This window comes from Curcuma longa, chromosome 13, assembly GCF_044706935.1.
Source record: "Curcuma longa cultivar G26 ecotype Majalengka, Jawa Barat chromosome 13, ITB_CL_G26_1.1, whole genome shotgun sequence".
NCBI lineage: Eukaryota > Viridiplantae > Streptophyta > Magnoliopsida > Zingiberales > Zingiberaceae > Curcuma > Curcuma longa.
In genome coordinates, this window is record NC_133873.1 from 5,005,585 (window position 1) to 5,011,752 (window position 6,168).

Here is a 6,168-nt window from a genome sequence, read left to right on the forward strand (position 1 = left end):
CACGTTCTAAGACAAAACTGATTTAGGAAATTATTGTTAGTGAGAGCCATAGAGCCAATCATTTGATGATTGTTGTATGGACTCATATGTATCATATTTCTACTTTATAAAGGCATTTTTGAGGTTATTATACTTACTTGTATTGGTGCCAAATAACTAAGTATAGTAACGTCCTTGAGTAGATAGTTCATATCTATATCAATCGATTGGTTGAATCGATAGTGAGATGATATAGAGAACACTACTCTAAATGATTCCTAGTCAAGTATTAACATTCAGGGACAATGTTAATGCGACGAGACTAGCATGTAGGTCAACACGATGACTTGATCTCACAAATCATGGATATGGAGATATCAAGTTGACACGTGGGTATGCATTGGAGAATGTATACTGAATGACCCGCCATGAGAAAGTATCATGGATCGTTATATGAGTGTCATATACTTTCTCATGTGGCTATTAGTATGACTATTAGTCCTTGGACCTGAAGTCACCATGGTTCCCAACATAAGGAGTTGCATACTTTGGCTTCGTCAAAAGTCACCCGTAACTGGGTGGACTATAAAGGTGATTACTGGGTATGTAACGAATTATGTAGTGGGATGTGAGTGATGTAGATGGGATCTATCCTTCCCATATAACGGGAGTGATATCATAGCTCTTGATAGAGTGAGACCACTAAAGTGCATGGCCATGCCCAAATGAGTCAACATGTGATGTTGAGCTCGTTTGATCGTAGTGAGTCTACTTGGAGTTCAAGACATAGATTGATTAGAGGATGACACGGTCTATGCCTCGGTTTGATCAATCATGATATCAAGGATAGAAGGACATTTGTCATATATTGTGAAGAGTCACAATTAGTAGTCACAAGGTGATGTTGGATCTCAACATTCTTGTAACTTGGGTAGTAGTGATGTGTTGCTAGATACCGCTCACTACTTATGCACCTAAATGAGTTTAGGGCATTGCCAACGTTACAAGAACCTATAGGGTCACACACAAAGGGCAATTGGATGGAGAATAGGTTCATGTGATGAACCAAGAGGAATAGATTCATGTGATGAATCAAATTGGATTAAGTGTAATCCTAACTAGATTAATTGTGTTGATTTGATCAACCTTGGGAGATTAGAAGTCAAGTTTTGACTTGACTTGAGAAGGAGAATTTTGGGAGTCAAGTTTGACTTGACTTTGTGCCATGTCATCATAAATGTTGACTTGACTTTATGCCATGTCATCATCAAGTTTGACTTGACTTTATGCCATATCATAGTCAAGTTTGACTTGACTTATGCCACCTCATGGTCAATGTTTGACTTGACCAATTGACTTCTTGTTGAGGTGGCATAAATGATAGCCAATTATGATGCTCCACATCATGGGGAAGATGAAGAGACATATCCCACCTCATGGTCAATGTTTTGACTTGACCAAGATTATGTGGCATATGTGATAGCCAATGATGATGCTCCACATCATCAATGGATGCCACCTCATGGGAGTTATCAATAGGGATTGTAACTCATGGCTTTAATGGGATTAATTAGCCTTGAATTAGCTTGATGTGACATGACACAAGAGGAGAAAGTGGGTGTGTTTTTCCCTTAACGTGAACTTTTCTTCTCACTTCTCCACTTTGGTTTTTCTTCTCCTCTCCCTCTCCCATTGTGGCTGAACACTCCAAGGGTGCTAGCACACTCTAGTGTTTGGTTCCATCCCTCTTGCTCGTGTGGATACCATTAGAGAGGAGGCACTTGACTCCTTCGAGATCCGGCACCGATTTGGACAAGCGGGATACGCGAAGGGCACGCATCAAGGGTAAGACTCTTACATGTAGATCTAGAGTAGATCTAAGTAGAAACAAATTTTTGTTACGCACGGATCCGGTGGCTAGCAAGTTCGGGGTTTTCCACAATGCAAAAAGGCGATTTTTGCGGCCCGATTTGCTAACAATTATGTACTTAATTATTCTTGAAAAACTTTGGTCTAACTAGTCTAGGATGTGGCAAAGTAGCTTCGGCCAGTTCCACTTAGCTAAGCAGACCAAGTAAGGTACTCCTTACCCCACTTGACTACCCAAACCAAACTTCCCTAACGTACTATTATCTCGCCCCATTCTAGTACTATGTAGCCAAGTGTCAAATATTCGTTTGTCCTTAACTAACCGTTCTAGATTAAACATTAAGTAGACATGATGACATAATATGTTATATGCATTTAAAGTAAGATTTATGTATGAGCATGACAATTATGCATGAGTCAAACAATTCAGGTAATTTTAATTTCTAAGAATGTATCAAATTCTCGATTTGATATATTTTGTATGGATCCGCGAGTGTATCAACTCACTTTGAGTTTTAATTTTATTGTTTCATTTGGTAATATTTTAATTTAGTTTTATAATTAAAAGTAATTTATTATAAAATTCATGATTTTTAAATTTGAATTATTTTTAATTTAATTTAATTTTAATTTAATTTAATTTTAGATTAGATTTTGAATTATTAATTTGTTGAATTGGTCTTAGGTTTGATTTGAATTATTAAGATTTATTTTCCTAAATTTTAAGATTTATTATTTTTAAGTTATTTAATGTTTTATAATTAAAGGGTACATTGTTATAATTAATCTTATTATTTAATTTTAAATTTTAAAATTTAAATTTATTAGGATTATTTAATATTTCATAATTAAAGGACACATTGTAATTGATTTGATTTTTTAATTTCGAATTATTAATATTTAAATTTGAATTAGTATTATTAAGGTTTGAATATTTATTGTAAGAATTTTTAAGATTTAATTTAGAATTTTTATAATTAAATTAATAATTTTAGAAGTTATGATTTAAAATTTTTTTATTAGGATGATTATTTTGAACCATTAGATTTAGAATATTATTTAAATTAAAAAAAGTATATTTAAGATTTAACCATCATGAGATAATGTTTAAAATTTAAAATTTAAAATTTAAAATTTAAAATTTAGGATATAATTTAAATTAAAAAAATAAAAATTGAAAAACAATAATAATAATACTATGCACAGCCGGCTGGCAAGTAATAAGGTTTTACTTGTCTATATAAACTGTGGTAAGTAATAAGGTATTATTCCTTACCCGACTTCGTCCCTTGTTACCCTCCGCCGCCGCCGCACCTCATCGGCTCACTCGGCGCCCAGGTAAGATCTCGACACTCCCTCTCTTTTTTTTTTTCCGTCTCCTCTCCGCCGATCCGGTGTCGGAACGGCGTCTCGGTGCCGATCTAGTGCCGGTATCGAGCGGCACGGATCGGCATTGAAAACCCTTGGTTATACTATCTGAAACAATGACCGATAACCACTTCAATGGAAACAAAATTTTCATTAATATTCCTTCCAGATTGATCATTCAATAATTATTGCAATTTATAGTATTTCAAATTATCATTGATGCACCATCTGAATCGGAACTTGTAATATTGCTTTGTTAAAATCTATTTCTTGATTTTATTTGACTTTAGTAGACATTTTTTACATTTCTTCCAAATCAGATGATCAAGCAACAATCATTGAAATGTTCTTTTTGCCTTGTTTTTAAACTTCTTCTTATAATGCATACACTCTGAAGTCAAACCAGATTTAAATGATCAAGATTACCAATTTCATGACCTTAAATCTATTGATGCGCCATCTGAATAGGAACTTGTAATATTGCTTTGTCAAAATCTATTTCTTGATTTTCTTTGACTTTAGTAGACATTTTTTACATGTCTTCCAAATCAGATGTTCAAGCAACACTCATTGAAATGTTCTATTTGCCTTGTTTTTAAACTTCTTATAATGCATACACTCTGAAGTCAAACCAGATTTAAATGATCAAGATTACCAATTACATGACCTTAAATATAACTTGATGACACTCAATCCTAAATAATTAAGGCATATAATATGTTTTATCGTTATTTTTTAAACTTTAGCCCCACAGTGCATTGTGTGCTTAGATTCTTATTAGGTAATTAGCATAAAATTCTGACAGAGGCAACCAATAATAGAGTTTCTTAACAGTCAACCATCAAACCCTTGCAACCAACAAAACAAATAGACAACCTAGTATCCTCAGTCCATGAAGATCTATTGGATCGTACAAAGAATTATATAATCAGGTGCATTATAATAATTATCTTTTTTAGATATTCTACCAAATGCCAAGCATGACAAACATAATTAATTATATCTACAAGACAATCTCTTTTCACCTTAGAATTGCTTATCATGATTGTAACTGTTAAACATAGAACCAAACTAGGAAATTTAGCCTGGATCTGGAAACAAGAAGGTTTGTTTTATTGAAGGTTAAGCATTTTCTTTTCATAAAGAAGTTGAGTTTACAACTCAGAGAGATTGTTAATGAGGATTGTGGCTATGATGAGTTTAATTTATGATGAGGCAAAAGTGTAGTTTAATCAATTCTAATGCTAAATGTTGTTAATCCATATTTAGTCTTTGGTTTCTGATATATTTACCTCTTATCACTCTTGTATCGAGTCAACAAATTTTGATTTTTGATTAATAAAATTAATTTTTGTTGTATTCATACTTGTTCTAGAATTGTTAATTTGTTTTAATATGGATGTTTGAAGGGCTAATTTTTTTGACTTATTGTATTTATCTATTAAGAGTATATGGATGTTTGAAGGGCCAATTTTATGGGGACAGTTAGTCATCAAGTTTCTCAAATCTTTAATTTTCTATTGAGTACTATTATGTTGAATCAAATGTACTACTATTATGGGAATCATTCTATGCTTGATTTACATTTGTTTTAAAATAATACTCGAGGATAAAATGTTAAATAGAGGGACCACATAGAAGGGAGCTTAGGTACAAGGGAGCTTTAATTTTGATTTCTTAATTTACTTATTTGTACTGTTTCCTAACATGACAAGATTGCCAAACACAAAAGGGGAGATTATTAATGAACGATGTCCCCCAGTGACCAACTGTGACCATGTGTTTTTTGACAAAGGGTTTAGGTTATTTTTGACTTGTATTAGTACTGACATGTGCATTAAATGCAAACTTAGAATAATGCTTTATGAGGTGAACCTAGTAACAGAGGATCAATGATTTAATTTAACTTGGGTTGATGCTTTTAACCTTGACCAATAGGTACTAAGGCGTGGTTTGTGATTTAGGTTGATCTTGGAACTTTGCTTATGCTTACAAGATGTATACGTAGTAAAGGAGGGATCACTTATTTGATTCATTCAACTGGAAAAATGTTGATTCAATTGACTGAAGTAGCTCAGTTAACAATGAAGTCCACTAAATGCAAGGGTTTGATGGATATAATATTTATGTTCGAACAATAACTTTTTGCTGGAGTTCAATCCAATTGGCTTGAGATTGAGAAGCCGCATCTTTGTTTAATTATTTTAATTATATATATTTTCCAGCTTTTATTTTTTTTTTTGCAGTTAAGGATGGCTGAAGAAAATTATTGGAGCTCAGCCATAGAGATAGAGATGTCGAAAAGTTTTCAGGGTTTATTCCAGCAGACTAAAAAAAAATTGGAAAAAATGGAAAAAATGGAACAGAAGATAAAAAGCTTTGAAAAATCTGACGTTGAGCAAAAGAGTATGCTGAAGGCTCAACATAAACAACTGAAAAAAAATAATAAAGAGATTAAAAAACTCAGAGAGATGCTGAAGCTGAAAACAGCAATGAACGAAGATGTTGTTGGAAATATTGATGAATGAAGATGTCGGCTCAAGTACAATATGAGCCCAAGCCAAAGTCCAAGTGATGTAGCAAGCAATTTTAAGGAATTAAAAACCATATTAAAAATCAATGAGTCTTCTAGTATTTGCATACTATTGTTCATTTATTTCTGCTACTGAAATGTGTCTTTTTGAAATTGCAAGTAAGAGAGAGTTTTTTAATTTGTAAGAACCATATTCACCCTCCCCCAACACCTGCTAAATCCAATATATTATGGCAAGCTTTAAAAATGTTTGCTTTCATTACATTATACAAAAATTGAGTTCAAAAAAGGGTTCATTACATTATACAAAAATTGAGTTCAAAAAAGGGTAGAAAGGTGAAATATTAATTCAAAATTTTCTTTCCTTTAAAAGTCACTTATCATAATGTCGTCCCCTTTAAAAATTTTTCTTTGTTACG